The 20649-nt window shown below is 36.8% G+C and overlaps 2 long non-coding RNA genes across 2 annotated transcripts; both read right to left on the bottom strand.

Annotated features, from left to right (window-relative positions):
• Positions 1-593: 593 nt before the first annotated feature.
• LOC125255680 lies at positions 594-8248 on the bottom strand. Its single transcript, XR_007181963.1, has 3 exons — positions 8105-8248; positions 7919-7983; positions 594-1118 (listed from the first exon to the last, which is right to left on the bottom strand). It is a non-coding gene; the product is annotated as an uncharacterized LOC125255680 (long non-coding RNA).
• A 9234-nt stretch (positions 8249-17482) lies between these two features.
• Positions 17483-20004, bottom strand: LOC125255905. The gene is made up of 3 exons (XR_007182026.1): positions 19920-20004; positions 18867-18972; positions 17483-18331 (listed from the first exon to the last, which is right to left on the bottom strand). It is a non-coding gene; the product is annotated as an uncharacterized LOC125255905 (long non-coding RNA).
• Between the last annotated feature and the right edge of the window lie 645 nt (positions 20005-20649).

Consider the following 20649-nt stretch of genomic DNA (forward strand, 5'->3'; position numbering starts at 1 on the left):
CATGTCAAGATTATGAAGGCGTCATGTCAGTCTTATGCACACCCCTTCAAGTAAAGTGTTACCGAAAATGTATGTTTCTAGAGAATATTTTGTATTTAAGGTGATGTACTTACTATAGTAATAACAGTAAATTGTGCACAATTACAAGTAACTAACCCTAAACCAAACCCTAACCGTAATTCTAGAGTAAGTACATGTAGTTATTTAATATTACTCAGTACTTATTTGAAAAATTACAATGTAACAACATCACTTGTCGCTCTAGCTTGATCAAAGAAATTTAGTGTTACAATAGAGAGCAGCAGTGATGTCAGGTTTATGTTCTGTTTTCATGGACTTTTAGGGGCCATTTAGATGACACAGTTTTCAACTAAAATACGGAAAACTTTTCCATTCATTTACACGACACTGGCGTTTTGCAGCCTGAAAATGCAAGCTTTTGTAATCGGGTTTCAAAGTGCAAGTTTTTGAAAACCATACTGTTAACGTCTCTGTGTAATCTACAAAAACACAAATTTGTGAAAATGGTGATGTCATGCGCATGCATATTACGTGTTCAGTCTATAACAAATGAAAATGGTCTGAAACAAATCAAAACTTTACAAACTTTATTACAAAGGGTTTGAAAAAACTATCAAATTTGAAAATCAGATGATTTTTTTTTAAAAACTAAAGTTGAAAACACAGGTAATCTCTTTAAAAAAAAACTCAGAGCTCACACTAGATCTGTCTTGAAGACTTATTATCAAAAGTCCTATTCTCTATGGAGAAAAAGAATGGGATTTTTTCTTCTGGAACCCTACTGTTAGGCTCTGTTGACCCCGGTTTCCCTTTTCTATCGTGGATTTTGTAGGCTAGTCTTCATAAGCCTTGGATCTCATGAAGAACCACAATCAGCCTGGCTAATTATGACAGCTGAGTGCTGATGACTCGGGCTGGGCTTTGTGTTGAAGAGTGGAGGCCTGTTAATGCAAAACACTCATCTGTGCACAATTCTGCCCCAATCAATCTGGGTAAAATCAGCAGTAATGATTAATGCAGGCCTCCTCATGTAGAAAACAGGAATGTCGAAAGCCATCTCTTCCCATCAAGCATCAGTGATTGCCGAAAGAACATTACTGCAAAAAGAGAAAAAGAAATAATTAAAGGATGGACCCATTTCTAGATTACCCAACCACAGAAAACATCTTAGCAACTATATAGCAACACCCTGACAACCCATCATCATGGTGCAAAATTTTGCATGGACACACACCACTCGCATTTCCTTCGCAAAATATAAAAATCTAGACCATGACCAGAGTGTGTTGAGACCAAAACAAGACCAAGACTTTGAGGGGTTGAGATCAAAACAAGACAGAGGCCAAGGCAGGGCAAAACCGAGTCAAAACCAATCTGAAAGATCCACGTATACTACTGTATTATATTTAATCAATAAATGCAATTGGAATAATAAGACGCTATAAAGAGCTGTTATCAAATGCAATTAGCAATTAGAGCGCCCTCCGGCTGCAAGTATGAATTAAAAACACCATTCCTGAAATGTCCTCTTCTTCTTTAGAATAATTTGTGGACTAAATGTGCACAGAGAGCGCCCTCCGGCTGCAAGTATGAATTAAAAACACAGTATCCAGCACTCATAGTGATGACAATAAATATTACTTCTCAGTATAGAAAATTGACATAAATATATAAGAATCCATCAATATTTCTCCAAATGTGCATGCTTTTAAGCTAAAAGCCTATATGAAATGCCACAGAGGTAACATAATTGTTCAGACACTTTGCATCACAGAAATAAATTATATTTTAAAGAATATAATAGAATACAATTATTTTAAATTGTAATAATATTTCACAGTATTGCTGTTTATGATGAGCTGAGACATGATTACAGAGGGTTTTTTCACAGCCTATCTGACTGAAAAGCCTCATTAATATGCAAGTCATTTCAGGTCATTATTATGCAATTCTTTTGTCTTCTCAGGTCTAAATGGCCCATTATTCATGCAGATTCACGCCTCCACGCATAACACTTTAACAAGACCAAAACAAGACCAAGACTTTGAGGGGTTGAGATCAAAACAAGACCGAGGCCAAGGCAGGGCAAAACCGAGTCAAAACCAATCTGAAAGATCCACGTATACTACTGTATTATATTTAATCAATAAATGCAATTGGACTAATAAGACGTTATAATGAGCTGTTATCAAATGCAATTAGCAATTAGAGCGCCCTCCGGCTGCAAGTATGAATTAAAAACACCATTCCTGAAATGTCCTCTTCTTCTTTAGAATAATTTGTGGACTAAATGTGCACAGAGAGCGCCCTCCGGCTGCAAGTATGAATTAAAAACACAGTATCCAGCACTCATAGTGATGACAATAAATATTACTTCTCAGTATAGAAAATTGACATAAATATATAAGAATCCATCAATATTTCTCCAAATGTGCATGCTTTTAAGCTAAAAGCCTATATGAAATGCCACAGAGGTAACATAATTGTTCAGACACTTTGCATCACAGAAATAAATTATATTTTAAAGAATATAATAGAATACAATTATTTTAAATTGTAATAATATTTCACAGTATTGCTGTTTATGATGAGCTGAGACATGATTACAGAGGGTTTTTTCACAGCCTATCTGACTGAAAAGCCTCATTAATATGCAAGTCATTTCAGGTCATTATTATGCAATTCTTTTGTCTTCTCAGGTCTAAATGGCCCATTATTCATGCAGATTCACGCCTCCACGCATACTGTGTTTCTTGACAAAAAGTGTCTTACAAAATTTAAATCTCGCCGCCTGATTGAGGACTATATAGAAGAGTTTCTTAAGTTCTCACATCAAGTACCCTGGAATGATGACACACTAAAGACCATTCTTTGGTGTGGATTGGACGATCATCTTTATCAGCAAGTTCCAATGGCTGCAAAAACATGTTCTTTGATTAAATATATTGATTATGTTCTATGGTTGTGTGGATCATCGTATACAGTAGAGGAAGCAGTCTCGCAGTCCGTTCCGGTGAGTGAAATCTCAGAGTACGCTCCAGAATTCAGCCAAAAATCCGCTTCTGAATTCAGCCAACCGTACCACTCCAGAATGCTCTCCAGAGTCCGGTCAAGTGTTGGCTCCAACCCATGAGTCCTGCTCCAGTGTTGGCTCAATCCCTTGATTCTGCACCAGGAAGTTCTCCAGAGTCCACTCCAGAGAATGCAGCACTGACCATTATGGCCACGGCCATTTTGTGTGTCTGGGCTGCACACTGCCAGCACCACCCTGATCACCTGCCTGTGACCTCCAGGACTCAAGGGTGCCCGCCCCCCTCCCCGTTGAACTCTTTGTGGCAAAGGGTCGCACCTTCAGGGAGGGGGAGTAATGTCACATTTTCATCGTATTTTAGTTTGTTTCTCTCTGTTTTCCTGTGTTCCCGCTCATCATTTGTTGGCATGGTTACTAAGTATGTTACTAATTAGAGCACACCTGTTTTGAATGTGGTTCATTTGCCTGTGTATATTAGACCTTCAGTTCTCTCCACTCTTTGTCTGTTGTTGATTATGTTTGAGTACACACAGTTATTTTGATTCTTATGTTGCTTAATTAAAATTACTTGACTATTAAGCCTGGGATAAACTGCACGATTTTTGCAATTCTTTAAGATCATTACAAATCACACTGTGCGACATGGATCCATTGAACTTGGGCCCGACATGCATGTAGACTGTACGATGATGACACCTGTTGACTCGTGGGATACGGTGCAAGTTTCTATAGAAGAATAAAACATCATCAGTATGCGCTAGCGGTTTACAAAAATACCATGTCTTTTTTTACAGTCTATGGTTGAATCACACTTTTTTTATGTTGCTGAAAATAAAAAAAGAAGCGTCAAAATAAGAAGGGAAAAGAGCGGTTTTAAGTTTTAGCGCTGTTTCACGTTGATTTCATGTCGCAATTTTAATGGCTGGTCAGTAAACGTAGGTCGTAGCAGCAAACACACTGTGCGTTGATCGTGCTGAATTTCTGGCACTGTCAGAAAATGATCGTAGGCTGTCTTTGGTTGCAAGATTCGGGAAAACATCCAACTTTGAACCTCTCTCACTGTACAACATAGGACCACCGATTAAGAACCATGATCACAGAAATTGTTTCACGATGGCAATCTTTCGTCTGGGACAGCCAAAAATCGTGCAGCGTGTCCCAGGCTTTAGACATATCCTCTGCCCTCATCTTCATCTTTGTGGACTACATTTTGGGACAATATGTAGCACAAGCATAATTAATGCAAATACAATTTTGTTCAAGTACTGCATATAAAGAGTTTGCACCAGATGAATTTCTGTACACCCAGTGCTTTAAGACAACAAAATTCTTCACCATCAGAAGTGTACTTACACTTCTGATGGTGAAGAATATTCTTGTCTTTTCATTTATCCACCACTATTCCCCATGTGTTACATTTGTCTTTTTTAAAACACAATATTTTTACTTTGGTTGCTTATTTGTAGCCCTTAATTCATTTTTGTTTTCAGGTTTACTGCTGTGTTGATTATGCATTTATTTTTCAGCTGACAGTTAAATTGTTTTTTTGTTTTTTGTTTTTTGCATACTGTGATGAAAAACAAGAGATGAATTATGTTTCTCTCCAAATGAAGAATTGGAAATGAGCTATTTTCTCTTACACAGAAGATGCTGTTAAGTATAACTGCTATGCTTCACTTAACTGTAATGTATCTTAAGTTAATGTTGCATTGCAAGAATTGGCAGCTAAGTACAATATAGTGCATCTTGAATTGGTTTTTGCTGAATATCTTTTTTAAGCATGTTTCACTCACAGTTATCTGTAGGAGTATGAAATTGGCAGTTTGATGTCTTCAAAACAACATTCAAAAATATATTTCCCTGCTGGGAAAATGAACTACCTTATTTCTCTTGTCAACTGGCTAATTAGCTGTCTTGACTTAACTCTAAAGTCAACTTGAAATTAATATTGACCTTATTTATTTCTTAGCAATAGGCTACTTGTTTCTGATCTAATTGTGCACAGTGCATTTCATATGAGAAAGAAAGAAAGAAAACAAAGGAAAAGAATGAAAGAAAACTTTTAACAATCTTTTATCAAAATGTAATCAGACAGAGAAAAAGTCAATTTCTTTGGTCCATTTTGAGAATCTGGAACTGGTAAAACATTCAATATAATATAATGAAATCATAAACTAATTTTTCACAGTCAGCAGTGAACAGAAGGGGCTAATGCAGGGGTGTTCAATCCTGCTCCTGGAGGGCCACTGTCCTGCAGAGTTTAGCTACCTGAACACAAGTTGGAGCTAAACTCTGCAGGACAGTGGCCCTCCAGGACAGAGTTTGGACACCCCTGGGCTAATGGGACCATGTTACCATGCCAAACCTTGACTTCTCGATTGCACACGGTAATATCTTCTAGTATTTAATTAAAAACCCCTCACAAAGCCTTGAAATTCTTTGAGATGGAAGTACAGAGGGTTAACGGGGAAGCTTGAGAGGAGCCACTGCTGAGAAACTTGGCCGGTCCAACTGCTGGTCATCTGTTTTGATTGGCACTTGTGTTAAGAGAGATTATATTTTGTGCAAATTTTAGCTATTCCTTTTACTACGTTGCAGTAGGATTACATGTGTGATGCATCTTCTGTCAAGGAGTCTGAATCGCCTCAGCAAAGATCAGACTCGTGACACATAATACCTGTTGATCTCAGCAGATCCCAGCACCATTTACATGGGTCAGGCTTCTCTCAGGCTGTATCTTCTCTGTCTTACAGCGGGCTTAGGCTTTAGCTGCTCAATCCCACCAGCTATTAAAGGGTTAGTTCAGCCCAAAATGAAAATTCTGTCATTAATTACTTACCTTCATGTTGTTCCAAACTTGTTGTTAGACTTTCGTTCATCTTCGGAACACAAATTAAGATCATTTTTGATGAAATTTGAGAGATTTCTGTCTCTCCATTGACTGCCTTTGCAACAAACACTATGATGCTTCAAAAATATCATAAAAAAATTGGAAAACTAATCCTTATGAATTGTGCAGTTTAGTCCAAAAATCTCCCATTAAAGGATTAGTCCACTTTTAAATACACTTTTCCTGATAAATTTACTCACCCCCATGTCATCCAAGATGTTCATGTCTTTCTTTCGTCAGTCGAAAAGAAATGAAGATTTTTGAGGAAAACATTCCAGGATTATTCTCCTTACAGTGGATTTCAATGGCTACCAACAGATTGAAGGTCAAAATTACTGTTTCATACGCTTACGCTGTATGTCCTACGCCTTCCCTATTCTACTTACGGAAAGAACGCTGCGCCAGTTTCGTTTTTTTTCCGTAACTTGAATAGGGAAGGCGTAGGACATTCAGCGTAAGCGTTATGAAGAATGCGGAAGCGGAAAGTACGTTCAAGGCAATATTTTGTTTATAAAGCATAAATGGTTCTAGTTTTTTCGAAAATGACCGATCGATTCGCTAGATAAGACCCTTATTACTCATCTGGTATCATTTAAAGCCCTTGAAGCTGCACTGAAACTGTAATTTTGACCTTCAACCTGTTGGTAGCCATTGAAATCCACTGTAAGGAGAATAATCCTGGAATGTTTTCCTCAAAAACCTTCATTTCTTTTCGACTGACGAAAGAAAGACATGAACATCTTGGATGACATGGGGGTGAGTAAATTTATCAGGAAAAGTGTATTTAAAAGTGGACTAATCCTTTAAGTTACAATGATTGAATGTTCAGCATTCAAAATCTAACCAGCAATGATGGTCATTTTAATATTTGCACACTTGAATCAGAAATCATTCTGATATGCTGATTTTGTGCTCAATTATTATTCTTATTATTATAAATATTGATGTGTTGTTGCCACTAAATGCTTTTTATGGAAACTGGGATCATTTTTTCAGGGTTCTTTGATTAATAGAAAACTCAATGAACAACATTTATTTGAAATATAAATCTTTTGTAACATTATAAATGTCTTTAATGTCACTTTTGATCAATTTAATGGGTCCTTGCTGAAAAAAAACTTTTGAATGGTAGTTTCCACAAAAATTGTATGGAGCAAAAATTGTGTTCAACATTGAAATGTTTCAATCAAAACATCATATTAGAATGATTTCTGAAGGATCATGTGACACTGAAAGCTGGAGTAATGATGCTGAAAATTTAGGATTCTTATATATTATAAAATATATTAAAATAGAATAGAGTTATTTTAAATTGTAACAATATTTTACTGTATTTCTGATCCAATAAATGCAGCCTTGTTGAGCATAAGAGACTTCTTTCAAAAACATTTAAAATAATCTTAATTATTCCAGACTTTTGATCGATAGTTTATGTGACCATCTACAGTTGCAAAGGCAGTGTTGCAATGATTCTGTATGCAGAACAAAACCCTGAAACAAACTTATTTTTAAACTTAAAACACTATTCTTTTGCATGCACTGATATTTCCTTCATGAAATGCTAAATGTTGTACTCTTAACAGTTTTTCTCACTGTAAAAATTCAAAGTGATTGTGCAAATCTCCCCCATGCTGCTCCACACAGTGAGGCGAAATTAAAAAGTCCTCACGTTCTGGTCTGTAATTATTCCTCCAGGGGTTTTTGCCAAACATGAGCTTTCTTGACACATAAGGAGCATGCATTAGACGCAGTTCAGCCCCCGCAGTACCAGCCGAATAGAGAGCAAGGAAGCATGTGACAGAGGCAAGGCCACAGCAGTCCTGGTTTACAGAGAACTGAGGTGGGGGGTGGGGGGGTCATCATTTTATGAGTAATCAAATTCAAAAAAGCTGCTGGCTGCCTGCAATCTCAGATAAATGAGCTTAAAAGCAAAAATGGTTGCTCTCAAGATGCAGGAACTCCTTAGGCTAGAATACCTGGTCAAATGTTCGTGGTACTGTCGTCCCCATGTAAATGTAAGCGTGGAGAAGATGCAGGAGACCTAATGAGGAAAATGAGATCTAATTCATGCTCACGCACCCGCAAAAACCTTTTACTCTTCCAGTGCAGTCCATCCATGCAATATGTGCAGATGGTAAGGTGAACATCAATAATGGACTAACCTGAGAGGTTACAGACCGGTGTCCCACCGGGAGGGTCATGTGACTCCTTTGTGATTCCAGTTGTTCTGTTTAACCACTGTAAAACCTAGTAGCAACCATATAGCAATGCTTTAACAACCACTCAGAAGATCTTACAAACCACATAACAACACGCTGGCAACTACCCTACAGAAGTATGTAAATGGATGGATGGACAGACGGACGGATGGACGGACGGACAGATAGACAGATAGATTTCTCATAATGAATGCATTATGTATTCACTAAATATAAGATTTAAATCATTTTAATAATTGATATATGCAAACTTAACTGTCCAAACAGTGTGGCTTTTTAATCATTCTGACATGTGAACCATTATTCCAATAAGTAAAATAAATGAAACATTCATCAAATAGGAGTAGATTAATTTGTCTAAGTAGGCAGCACATTTGTGATGATATAGCACAGTGGGGAGGGACGCAGATAATTATTAATAATTTTTATGGTGCATTTTCACCAACTTCTTCTCTCTATAGAAACATTAAAACCAGGACTTCACAGTGCAATAGTATTCACATATGCTATTAAAAATTACAAAACAGGGAGACTCATTTAACCCACTGGCACATTTGCAATATGTTTTCACCTACTAGTAATGCTTAAAGCTGCAGTCTGTAACTTTTTTTGGTTAAAAATTATCCAAAATCAATTTTTGAGCAAGTACATAACCAATCTCCTTACCTTAGCCCGACTCACAACGGTAAGCTTGGAAATTTAAGCATGTCGCCATTTTGTCTTTGCACCATTACATCACGTCTGTTTACATAAAGAAGTCCCGAGCTAGTAGGCTATATCATGTGAGGATGCTGCGGGTGACGGATCATTTATAGCCTTTTCTAACAGCAGCTGCAATAAATAAACTTATCATTTTGATGGTGGATTGTATGTATGACAAATTAATGTTAGAGATTAGACTGTACAGAAATTAAAAATCTACAGGTAATGCTAATACACACTAAATACACATAGTCACGCAATGCTGATGTTGTTAAAGGATTAGTTCAATTCTGAATAAAAATTTCCTGATCATTTACTCACCCCCATGTCATCCAAGATGTTCATGTCTTTCTTTCTTCAGTCGAAAAGAAATGAAGGTTTTTGATGAAAACATCCCAGGGTTATTCTCCTTATAGTGGACTTCAATGGCCTCCAAACGGTTGAAGGTCAAAATTACAGTTTCAGTGCAGCTTCAAATGGCTTTACATGATCCCAGAAGAGGAATAAGGGTCTTATCTAGCGATCGGCCTTCCCTATTCTACTTATGGAAAAAAACGAAACTGGCACCGCGTTCGTTCCGTAAGTTGAATACGGAAGGCGTAGGACATACTGCGTAATTTTTTCGTTTCGCTATAAGACCCGTATTCCTCGTCTGGTATCGTTTAAAGCTCTTTGAAGCTGCACTGAAACTGTAATTTTGACTTTCAGCCGTTTGGGGGCCATTGAAGTCCACTATAAGGAGAATAATCCTGGAATGTTTTCATCAAAAACCTTAATTTCTTTTCGACTGAAGAAAGAAAGACATGAACATCTTGGATGACATGGGGGTGAGTAAATTATCAGGAAAATTTTATTTGAAAGTGAACTAATCCTTTAACATTAACAATTTGAGAACAAAATATAACAATAATAATAATTCACACGGTTCAATGTGATGTGAGCTAAGCAACTGTTAGATTTAATCAACATTGGCAGCGCGATTTATTGTAATGCTTTTTTTCTTAGTTGGTCAGAACAAAAGTGGCAGATTTGTTACTTACTTGTTCTTATCTGAAAATTCTTATTTTGGTCATACTTCTAAGACTACAATCTGTGATTCAGATGTACAGTATCCACTGGTGCGGTGACTAACAGCCACACATTCTCTTCAAAGCATTAGATTCATCCACGCTGAAGAGCCATGCCAATGCACAATCCATGTAAAGATGGTAATTCCGCAAATAACTGCAATTGCAGGTTTCAAACAGAGATGGCGACAAAGAGGCAAAACTTACAGATTGCAGCTCTAAAATCATGTGCGCTGATACTTTGGTGGCAATAGTGCACTCAAACTTGAGCTGACCAAAGAAGACCATAAAAATAGTGCTCCAAACCACATCATCTGAAGCAAAAGAAACTCACACAATCTTAAAACAACCAACAAAGGTCAGATCAGGTGCACACTTTCAGTTTTTACAGTGTGTTAACATCACTGTGCCTCTGAGCTATAGTCGTTCAGTCACAAGACACTAAACACAAAGAAAGTCCATCAAAGGAAATGACCTTCTAATGGCAGCTAAAGTGTTGGGATTAATCGTCCAGAATGAGATCAAACTGAACCTCTATCCTCTGTCTGTTCACTGTGATCTTTGATCAATAAGGAAACCCTGCTGATCTTGTGCAATGCTGTGAACTGGGACACCCTTTCACATCACCATAGCAAATTTAATGTGTTGAATGCCCTACAGCAAACACACGCTGTTTTATGTTAACCAAGGTGGTCTATAATACCTAGAGAAAGCTATTCATTGTCATTAGCATTCATCACAATGAAATCTGCTCAACAGGAACAACAAGATACCGCTTAAAGGAAGTGACACAGTACCACATAAAAACTGCCATAAAAAGCGGCATACAATTATTATTTTTTATCATTATTACTTTTTGAAGCTGCAGTCCGTAACTTTTTTGGGTTAAAAATTATCCAAAATCAGTTTTTGAGTAAGTACATAACCAGCCAGTGTTCAAAACTGTCTCCTTACCTTAGCCTGATTCACAACAGTAAGCTTGTAATAATGTTTTCTAATTTGGATGATACTGGTAGGTTTCTGTGGGAAATTCTAGCATGCCGCCATTCGTCTTTGCGTTATTACATCATGTCTGTTTAAATAAAGAGTAGTCCCAGCTTTTTTTCTCAGTTGGTCAGAGCAAAAGTGGCAGATTTGTTACTTATTTGTTCAGGTGACATTTTCCGGTGAAAATTGTTATTTTGGTCATACTTCTAAGACTACAATCTGTGATTCCGAAGTACAGTATCCACTGGTGCGGTGACTGGCAGCCACACATTCTCCCCAAAGCATTAGATTTATCCGCGCTGAGGAGCCGTGCCGATGCACAACCCACGTAAAGATGATAATTCCGCAAATAACTGCAATTGCAGGTTTCGAACAGAGATGGAGACAAAGAGGCAAAACTTATGGACTGCAGCTTTTCAATCTTTTTTCAATCTGTCATTGAAGAAACAATGAATATAAAGAAATATTTGCAATGTTAAATTATTATTATTATTATTAATAACACTAAATACTATTATGTTGTCAAAATACACAGCTGATTTTGAATGTACATCAGTACACTTATGGTTTAGTTATGACATCTACAAGCAGAGGCTAACTAGCCCACGCTAACCAGCAGAACCTTGTGCCTTTAGGTTTGTGCATACTGAACACAATATAAACTGGAACTGCAGTAGATTCACAATATATAACCACAAATTCATGTGCTTAAGGTTCCCAGCCAGCCACGCATTTTTATAATTAATTAAGAGCACATACATTAGTGAACATAAAAGTCACTAAAAGTAACTATTACTAACGTAACGCTGCGTTCACACCAAACGCGAATAGAGCGTCAAATTCGCGTCTACCGCGTCTAGTTTGCCGCTTGAACATTTTGAATGCATTCGCGCGTCTACAGCGAAATAGACGCACGTAAAAAACAAGCGTTTGAAGCGAAATTGACGCGCGTCCGAGGCGAAATCCGCTTCTTGTGGGAGGGGCAAGTGCTAGGCGGTTGTCTGTTTGCAAGATGGCTGATGTTGATCGTGCGTTCATCGAGAAAGCTACCGCTTTGTATTCGCGGGTCGATAAACGTGTACGTGACTCAAAAGTGAAATGTGTATTTACAACTTACCAGGTTGCCCAATCTCCTCACCGACACTCTTCCAAGCGAGGTCCTTTTTATTCCTGTCTCTATAGAAGTATGAACTTGTGTCATAAATCTCTGGGTGACTGCTCACTGATAATATCAGTCGTTCCTCCATTTTGAATGAGTGACTCCGGGCGGGCCTGCCGCCACAGCAGCAAGCAGGCTCCTGATTGGTTAACGCGGCGCAAATTTACGCCAAAGTTCAAATGTTTCAACTCGGGCGTCAGACGCGAATTCGCGTCACACGCGTAAATACACAAAAAGCACCATTCGAACTAGTCGCACGAATGAGGCGAATTTGCGTCTTCCGCGCTAAACGCCTCATTCGCGCCGCGAGACCTCCAGACGCGCGTAAACGCGTCTTTACATTGACTTAACATTGAAATCATTCGCGCCAGACGCTCTATTCGCGTTTGGTGTGAACACAGCATAATAGTCTTTGCCGTCAGTCTGAAGGTCTGGACTTCATAGCAGCTTTTATTGGACAAGGACCGCCCAGATGTCTTCTGACTGACATGTAAAGCAAGCAATCACAGTTTGTTTTGTTTAACGTCATGTTTAGGGACGTGAAATTGTAAAGTCGATTTTCCAATAACAGACTGTAAAACTCTTGGACTTAATTTAAAGAGTCAATGCCGTGAACTTCAAACACTTCATGCACATTTGAAAATCCAGCATCCTGATAAGCGCTTATAGCCACAGTTGAAACACAATGGCTTTCTTCTTCCATGAGGGGGTTTGGCATCACAACAGCTTTGTTTCCTTGGTGGACCATTAAAGGTGCTCTAAGCGATGTCACGCGTTTTTAGGCCAAAACATTTTTTGTCACATACAGCAAACATCTCCTCACTATCCGCTAGCTGCCTGTCCCCTGAACACACTGTAAAAAAACGCGGTCTCTGTAGTCGCCATGAGCTCCAAAAATGGCAACAAAAACTACCTGGTGCAGCCTGGACCACAAAACATAATAAACATGCTCCAGCCAATAACCGACAAGAATGATTTTAAATGCGCGTTCATGACTGTTTCAGGAAGCACGGAAGGGAGGGGGAGGAGGAGGGAGGGTCTAGCCTCTGTTTTGTTTGACGACACTTCGAACGTCAACAGGAAGTTACTCCACCCAGGATCGCTTAGAGCACCTTTAAATAACATGACACACACGTCTCCTGGAACCCTTCAACCAATCAGATGACGAATTTGAAACTCCTTAAGTGTTTGTATGCCTTATGCATCAGACATCAGCCAACGGTCCGTGGGTGTAACGTCCGAGGCTGAGACTAAGGTCTATGTAGTTCATAACCGAGTTGGTAGTCAATCAGCAGTAAATGCAAATTTTACTCATCAGGACGAGACCCCTGAATAAAGTGAGTAGGAAAGAAGTCCACTGTGGAAAAGAAAGTGCATATATTTGCATACCGGGCAGCTCGCCATTAAAAAGCAAACAATATTGGTTTGAATGTTTCAGGTTCAACTCACCGGTTGACGAAAAGGGCAGTTTGCAGAGCGCTAATGAGCCTGCAGCAGTTCACTGACGCAAAAGTCTTCTGACACCTTTAGACTTAGTAATATAAAACAGTCATTTGAGTGTGCATGCAAGCCTATTTTACACATCCTAGTTAAATACACCTACTCACATGGATACTTCATAGGGGTTCTGACTAAAAGCATAATTTCACAAGGCCCCTGGCAACCTGACATTTTACCTGTGAACTAACTGCATTTCTTCATGCAGCCAGGAGTCTGTATTGTTCCTCCTGATTTGAATGGACCGACGCATGTTCTGGACTCCTGAAGAGCTATTGATTGAATATTTTACTAATACCGCACATCTACCAGAGGTAAATGCAGCAAATGGTTGCCAGGGAGAACTACTTCAGTTTCCATCAATAAAAAAGTTTTCTACATTACATTCACAAGACACTGAGTCACTGGAACTATTTATGGGGTTCTAAGTGGACTTAATTCTAACAAATATTTCTATTTTCCTGTAAAATTGGATGCCATGTTTTAGTGTCAGTATACATTTTTTATTGATGATAGCTAAATTATGGGCTCAGTATAATTTTTTTTAAAGTGGTCATGACATGAGAAATCAAATTTGCCTTGATCTTTTGACATATAAGAGATCTTTGTACTATTAAAACACCCTACAAGTTTCATAGACTAAAACATCCTCCTTATTATAAACAAAGCTTTTATTTAATCAAGCTCCAAAAATGGTTTGTTTTGATGTTTGCTGCTCAAGAAACATTTATTGTGCACAGATGTACAAAATATTTGTGTACAATATTTTTTTTTCAGGATTCTTTGATGAATAGAAAGTTCAAAAGAACAGCATTTATTTGAAATATAATCTGTTGTTACATTTTAAATGTCTTTACTGTCACTTTTGATTGATTTAATGCATCCTTGCTGAAAAAAAATATTAATTTCTTTAAATTCTTCTCAAAAAAATAAAAATTCTTACTGACCCCAAACTTTTGAACGGTAGTGTATAATGTTACAAAAGCTTTGAATTTCAGATAAATGCTGTTCTTTTGAACTTTCTATTCATCAAGGAATCCTGAAAAAAAAGTATACAACTGTTTTTAACATTGATAATAATAATAAATGTTTCTTGAGCAGCAAATCATCATATTAAAATGATTTCTGAAGGATCATGTGACACTGAAGACTGGAGTAATGATGCTGAAAATTCAGCTTTTCCAACACAGAAATAAATTACATTTTATATTATATTCCAATAAAAAACAGTTATTTTAAATTGTAATAATATTTCACAATATTACTGTTTTTACTGTATTTTTAATTAAATAAATGCAATCTTGGTGAGCAGACAAAACTTCTTTTAAAAATATTAAAAATCTTACCGATCCCAAACTTTTGAAGGGTAGTGTATATATAAGATATATTTGAGTTACCTTTTTGTTCTTTATGGAGCTTGACAGTTATATCACATCCACTTTCATTGTATAGAAGAACAGCTTCCCTAATATCTCAATTTGTGCTGCAGGAAGAAAAATAACACAGGGTCAGAATGGTGTAAGGGTGAGTAAATGCTGATAAAACTTTCATTTTTGGGTGATCTATTCCTTTAAATATGCAAATGTTACTGAAACAAATATAATTCTAGCACTTTAGAATTCAATTTAGGCTCAAGCTCTCCTCTATGAATCCATTACAAATTCTGGAGCAGATTCAAATATACATAAACCACCATGAATTTAGTTAATGAAACATTTGGAAGCCAAATGAGAAATGAATGTAATTTATTTGAATTGTTGTCGTCGACTGCATATTCTCAGCTGAGTCAGACCTCCTTGCCAGCACTGTCTTGTGTCACGTTTGTAATACCAATTCCACCCAACGCTTTTCTAGGAAGGTGTTTCAGCACATGGATTATTCACATGGATTTAACCTGAGCTCAAACACACATTCAAAGGAGAATGAAGAAAGAAACAGAACTGAATTTGTTGCCCTCTGATTATTTTGCCGATAGGGAATAAAGTTCTTTTGAAATAAGTTCTTTCACACCAGGGCCTCCCCTTAAAAGTCGAGATGAGAAATTCTGCCCCAATTACAATAAAAGACTGAGCTAATGTGCTGAGCAAAGGATAAGGAATTAGATTTTTATTTGATTTATTTATTTATTTTTTGAGCATTTCAAACCTTTTGTTGCTGAAAGTGACATTCTTGGCCATAAGGAAAGTACAATGAGACAAGAAACTAGGTCACTGCTAAGGTTGTTGTTCAATTTCATTCAAAATATATCCCTAGAGAGAATGTTTGCAGTTATAAAAAGCATTTTTAACCCTCTGTTGGAAAAAAAGTTAAAAATGTTGACAACACACCATTTTCTTGAGCGCCTCTTTATATGCAAATGAGCTGCTGCTCCCCACCTCCTTTCCAGAAGAGGGCGGAGACTTTACAGCTCATGCTTCAGACACTCCAGCAACAACAAAACAGGAGAATTTCACACAGCAAAAATGTCAAAAATTGTCAGTAGCAGTGTTCAGCCTCATATGCTTGAACCAGAGTCAGACACATATGGAGAGACTCAGGAAAGACCAACAGGATGTTTCTGAATGGTTAGTTGATGAATTTATGTAGTTGTTGTTGTTGTTGTTTTTTTTATATATATATATATATAGGCTGGTTGTTTACACATTTACACACACTGTGGACACACATCTGTGTTCAAACACCATGTAAAAGTGAATTTTGCATAATAGGTCCCCTTTAACATATATCATATATATGAGTTTAACATGATAATAAGGATAACTTCTACATAAAACAATTCCAGAACTAAAAGTCTGGCATATCACAGACACACATCAACCACCCAACCAAAGCCCATCTGTCTCTCTTAACAAGTTCACCAAGTTCCTGGAATTGAGCCGAGTACAAACGGATTTTCGTAGATCTTTGGTTCACAGGCCTTCCCTGTTACATCAGAAGTCATGAGAAAAGGCCTCAGAGCAAAAGGAGAACAGTGGGAGAAAAAACTGGCACATCATTTGGCCATCTTTCATTATTAGGAGTCAATGTGCATTAGAGCTGTTATCTTTGTGAAGCTATTGTCACGGGTTATTATCTCCACAATAATCAGACATTACAGTATATCTCATTGCGTCTCTATTGAGGAACAACACAATTGCAAGCCCAGCAGCTCAAAAAATGCATTTAATTTGCATGAATCAAATTTATTATGTAAACATGTTTGTTAAATCATTGGAGTTTGAGAATAATGAAGAATTTCAGCACTTTAAAGACAGAAAAATAGATGTTGATAGATGTGGAAATGTTCATACAAGACTCCATGTGCATTTCTATTTATTCATACTCTCATTTACATTTATTTTACTCTCATTGTCAAGCAATGTACATAAATGTACATTCATATAGTAAAATGTTTCAATAAAATATATACACTAAGTTTGAGGTCAGTAACTTGTGCTCAACAAGACTGCATTTATTTGATCAAAAATACAGTAATATTGTGAAATATTATTACAATTTAAAATAACTCTTTTCTATTTAAATATATTTTAAAATGTAATTGATTCTTTTGATGATTCCTAAATTTTCTCCAGTCTTCTGTGTCAAATGATCCTTCAGAAATCATTCTAATAAGCTGATTTGGTGATGAAGAAACATTGTCGAAAATGCGGAACTTTTTTTTTCAGGATCTTTAATGAAAAAATCAAAAGAACAGCATTTATTTGAAATAGAAATCTTTTGTAACATTATAAATGTCTTTACTGTCAACTTTAATCAATTTAATTCATCCTTGCTAAGTATTCATGTCTTTAAAATAACTTATGAACCCCAAACGTTTGAATGGTATGATTTCTCTGATTGAAAAAAATGAAAGTAATTTTAGAGCAAATGAAAGAATTTTGAAATATGCAGGCATGCATTATTATCAGATGACAGCAGTGGCAATATGAATAAGTGTAATATCTGACTTAAGAAAGTGTGTAGAGAAGGTTCACCTGGGGGACAACAAATATGAATTTAGCTTTCATTATTTAACAGTTCAGACATGAAACACATCCCACACAGACATACAAGATCCTCAGCACTGTTAAAAACTCAGCATTATGTTCAACAAATGACAGAAAATCATACAGGTGAGTAAAAAAAGAATTTTCATTTTAACCCCAAAAAGTTCAGCCTTGGGTAAAAGAATCAATTCAAAATGAGCTGAAATTGCACCACAGTGACATTTTGATGGATAAAATCCACCAGTGTTGCGATTCTCTTGTGATATGTGTTGTGTACACTCTTAAAAATAAATGTTCCAAAAGCCACGTAACCACCATTTTGGGTTTTCCGGAGAACCTTTCAGTCAACAGTTCTTCAAAAAAACATTTTTTCTTAGTGTGTAGAACATTTTAAAAATCTAAAGAACCTTTTTCAACTATAAAGAACCTTTTTGTGGAATGGAAAGGTTCTGGATGTTAAAGGTTCTTCACGGAACCATCAAAGACAACAACGAACCTTTCTTTTTAATAGTGTAGGCTGTAAACACAAAGCTGCCCTAACAAAAGGGACAAAACCAGCCACCGTGAGGGCTAAAATAATTCAAACATAGAGTTATGGAGGAGTGTGAGGTCGGTATAACCTTCCCAATCTTGAGCCGGGCTATTTACCATCAGAATTAATGAGGAGGATAATGGCCAGTCTCACAAACAAGTGTCCAGACAAACAAACAGCCGCTTCCTGTCCGTTCTGACCTCCACCGCTCATGTCCTTACAGGCCACCTTTCAGCACACCTGAAAACAAGGATTAGAATTTCACAACGAGTTGTCCCTAAACAAATCCTCTATGTGTAGCTGCAATACAAATGATAACAATTCAATCTGGGCGGAAATGTGAACTTCTCAATTTTGAAAACTTAATAATGAGACCTTAAAGTATGCTGTTCTTAAGACCTCAGGACCGACATGTGAGAAATAGAAATAGGAAATATGTCAGCACAGGAAAGAAAACTGCCCATGACGGCACTGCATGAGGTCTTTAAAGACTTCAGCTGATGTGGCCGCACTTTCGCTCTAGGCGGCCAATGAGATCATGGCGAGCGCTGGGACAGACTCTCCGATGGAATGACATGGCAGATTCTTCAAAGTGTGTATGTTTCCTGCCCTTGAGTGCAGACAAAAATGGAAGTAAAGCAGTCACGCTGCCTCTCCAGGGAGGATGGAGAAGCAGGCTGCATCTGGCCCATAGAATGATGGGAAATTGGGGGGGGGCAAGGTCAGCGTGAAGGACTCAAAGGGTGAAGGAGGAACAGAAAAGAAAATGGTGGACCTTAGAGAGCGCGAGTTCACAAGGAAACATCCTGTGATGGAGTTCCTGTAGCTCAGCTGATAAAGCACAACAGTAGCAATTCCAGGATCATGAGTTTAGTTCACACCTACAGAGAAAACGTACATTAGCATTAAAAAGTGTGGGGTTGGTAAGATTTTTAAAATGTTTTTCAAATAAGTGTCTTAGGCTTATCAAGGATGCACATATTTGATTAAAAATACATAAAAAAATAATTTATATTTTGAAATAGTATTACAAATTTAAATAAGTGTTTTCTATGGAAACTTGTTTCCGCCACTAAATAAAAAACTTTTTATCTCACAATTCTGACTTTTTTTTTCTCACAACTGCGAGTTTACATCTCACAGATTTAAACTCGCAATTGCGAGCTATAAAGTCAGAATTGCGAGTTATAAAGTAGCAATTCTGACTTTTTTTCTTGCAATTGCAAGTTTTTATCATGCACGCATTCTGACTTTATATCTCACAATTATAACACGCAATTGCGAGTTTGTATCTCGAAATTCTGACTTTATATCACACAATTCTGACTTTATAACTCGCAATTGTGAGTTTATATTACACAATTCTGAAAAAAAAAGTCAGAATTGTGAGATAAAAAGATAAAAAGTCGCAATTACCTTTTTTAATTTTTTATTTTATTTATTTTTTTTTTTTCATGGTTGAAACAAGCTTCCATAGTTTTCTATTTTAAAATACTTTAAAATGTAATTTATTCCTTATTTTCAGCCTCAGTCTTCAGTCTCACATGATCATTCAGAAATCATTTGAATATGCTGATTTGCTGCTCAAGAAACATTTATCAATTTTGAAATAAAAGTATTAATTTCTTTCAAAACACAAAAAACCCTGAACATACATTTTGAAAATTAACAACCCATTTTACAACCCAATCCTGCAACCACGCACTGCCAGTTAACAGAATTAAACTGTACTAATTTCATAGGCATAATTTGACAAATCTTAAGAGGAATAAATCATAGTTTCCTATTTAACAATTCAGTTTCTAGAATTATATAATTTAGTACTCACCCTAAGGACTTGTGTGTTGCATTGCAGCTTGTCAAAATCTCAGGATCATAGAAGTTCAGTTTTGCGTCTGGGTCATATTGTTGCCTACATTTGAAATATTAAAAAAAAAGAAGAAGAAGAAGAAGAAGAAGCTGTCAAGCCTGCAGACATAAAAAAAAAAAAAAATGCATTAAATAAGATAATTGAAATCTCCAGTGAACCCATTCTGCATCTCTGCCGACCACACAGGAATATCAGGCCTTGGTTCCTTAATAAATACACATTACATATTATACACATTATTAGTACAGATAATAAGTCTTATCATGCAATATTCATTGAAGCACATTATTCCAAATATATTTAATTTCATGATATTTATTAAAACAATCCCTAAGAAAATACATTCAGACCATATTTTTCACTTTCACAATCGAACCAAATTCTTGATTAAAAAAAAAAAAATCTAATCCCAACGCTATATGCTATTCTTTTTTATTTTTACTTAAAAAACATGTCACAAGGTTTCATGTTGACTTTAATGCATGCACAGAAAGTAACTGCACATAACTTCTCTTAGCACAAAGAGCAAAAAAAACTTTAAAACTCACAGTTCAAGCTCAGTGGGAATTCATCTTGACAATTGTCACACTTTGCCTCAGATTTCTTGCATGCATGATTTAAGCTAAAATGAGCTGGAGTGCAGTGTTAAAAAGCCACAGTTATTTTAGCCATGCGGTACAACGAGGAG

The sequence above is a fragment of the Megalobrama amblycephala genome, linkage group LG20, assembly GCF_018812025.1.
Source record: "Megalobrama amblycephala isolate DHTTF-2021 linkage group LG20, ASM1881202v1, whole genome shotgun sequence".
NCBI lineage: Eukaryota > Metazoa > Chordata > Actinopteri > Cypriniformes > Xenocyprididae > Megalobrama > Megalobrama amblycephala.